We start from the raw sequence: 1,763 nt of genomic DNA on the forward strand, positions 1-1,763 counted from the left end.
GTCAAAGACCAAAATTTCCCAGTATCACAAACAAAAGCCAGCACACCGGGCTAATTTTTAAATCTGTTGTAGAGATGGGGATCTCACTGTGTTGCCCAGGCTGGTCTGGAACTCCAGGCCTCCAATGATCCTCCTCTGATCTCTGCCTCCCAAAGTGCTGGGATTACAGGCGTGAGCCATCATATCGGGCCAATGTCTTGAAATCCTTAATACTGTAAATTTTGAACAAGGGACCTTGAATCTCCACCTTGTGCTTGGCCCTGCAAATTATGCAGGGGTCTTGATTACCGAGCTTTTTGTGTCCCCTTGACTTTTCTGCCTGAAACTTGTGTCTCACTGGCCTCCCTCTAGGGACCCTGCTATAGGCCTTCTTCCTGAAAAAGTAGGCTCTGAAGCGCCACATTCACTTTGCTACGGCCCATGGTGTTTGTGGAGCCCTGGACATAGGGGGATGTCCTCCCCACCTGTTCTGACTGGACCTACCCCGGGCACCCTCCAGCAGTTTCCGTCCTGGGCCTGCGTTTCTTCCTGGGGGAGCATGACGGCCCGCAGAGATGCCCTTCTTCACGTTGTGCGTGGACTCAATGCACTGGCTGCACTCGGTGGGCCACTGCGCAAATGAATGTTTCTGCAACAGCGAACGGCCCCTACGATCAGGGACCTGTTGCTCTCTCCCTAGTCGCGCCAGGGACTGGAGGGTGCAGAGACAGATGCTCTAGGTCTGTCTTTCAAAGCTTGGCTAGAATGCAGCCCACCTTGGTCTTCGTGCCCCTGAGGGAGGCCACTTGACCTGGAGCTGGGCCCGCTGGGGTCACCTGGGCCGGAAGGTGTGCTCCAGGGGGGCCAGACGCCGAGGGAAGCACGCCTGTCCGCCAAGCGGACCGCCAGTAAGGGACGCCTGGCGCCTGGGATCAGCCGGGTCCTGGGCAGAGGACTAAGGTGCCCTGCGTACCCACCGCCCGGGCTGGGGCGCACGTGCGCATCCACCCAGGCTCCTGCTCCGCGCCCGCCTGTGCTTCAGAGCTCAGGAGGAGGCGGCGAGGCTGCCTCGGGCCTGCACCCAAAAGGATGCGCGACTGGGGATTCGGATGGTACGGCCCGCCCTCCCCGCCTGAGCGCAGCTGATGGTTTCGTCCGACTCGGCAAACCTCTCCGCGGCCGCAGAGCGCAAAGGGGCGTAGCGACGCCTTGGCCCCGCCCCCTACTGCATAGTCATGAGGCAGAAAGCTCGGCCTTCGGGGAGGCACAGGTCCTTCCCCTGCCGGGGCGCGGCCGGCTGGAGGCGGGGCCTGGCTCCTGGCGCGAGGCGGGGGCGGGGGCGTGGCCGGCCCCCGCCCGGCCCCCGGCCTCGCTCTCCGCCCCCTGAGCGCAGGCCCCACCCCACGCCCGCCGCCGCGCAGGGAGGGGCGGGGCCCGGCCTCGCCAGGCCCCACCCCCCGCCTGAATATTGATGCGGAGCGCGTCGGCGTCGCCCTCCTCCCATTGAGCGAGGCTGTGTCGCGTGGCCCGGCGTCGGCGTGACGGTTGGACGCGGGCGCGGCACTGCGGGTCCCGATTGCTGCAGCCGCTTGTCAGTGTGATGAAGATTGGCACCCAGGTAAGCTGTCACTCAACCGGTCCGCCGCCGCCGCCGCCGCTCTCGCGGCCGCCGTCCCTATCAATCACACCGGCCCGCGGCCGCCGCCGCCGCTGCCGCCCGGGCTGGCGGCGCCCCGAGGCCCGCACTTGACCCGCCGCCTGGGGCAGGGGGCGGGGAGGGGCGC

The 1,763-nt window shown here is 65.6% G+C and overlaps 1 protein-coding gene across 1 annotated transcript in view; it reads left to right on the plus strand.

Annotated features, from left to right (window-relative positions):
- The first annotated feature begins 1,502 nt into the window (after positions 1 to 1,502).
- The window catches only part of PKNOX1 (PBX/knotted 1 homeobox 1), a 67,725-nt gene continuing 67,464 nt past the window's right edge, over positions 1,503 to 1,763 (plus strand). The window contains exon 1 of the mRNA XM_012659983.1: positions 1,503 to 1,597. The gene's annotated coding sequence lies outside the window, so the exon portion shown is untranslated. The remainder of the gene's footprint in view (positions 1,598 to 1,763) is intronic.

This window comes from Propithecus coquereli, unplaced genomic scaffold, assembly GCF_000956105.1.
Source record: "Propithecus coquereli isolate 6110/MARCELLA unplaced genomic scaffold, Pcoq_1.0 Scaffold644, whole genome shotgun sequence".
Lineage (NCBI taxonomy): Eukaryota > Metazoa > Chordata > Mammalia > Primates > Indriidae > Propithecus > Propithecus coquereli.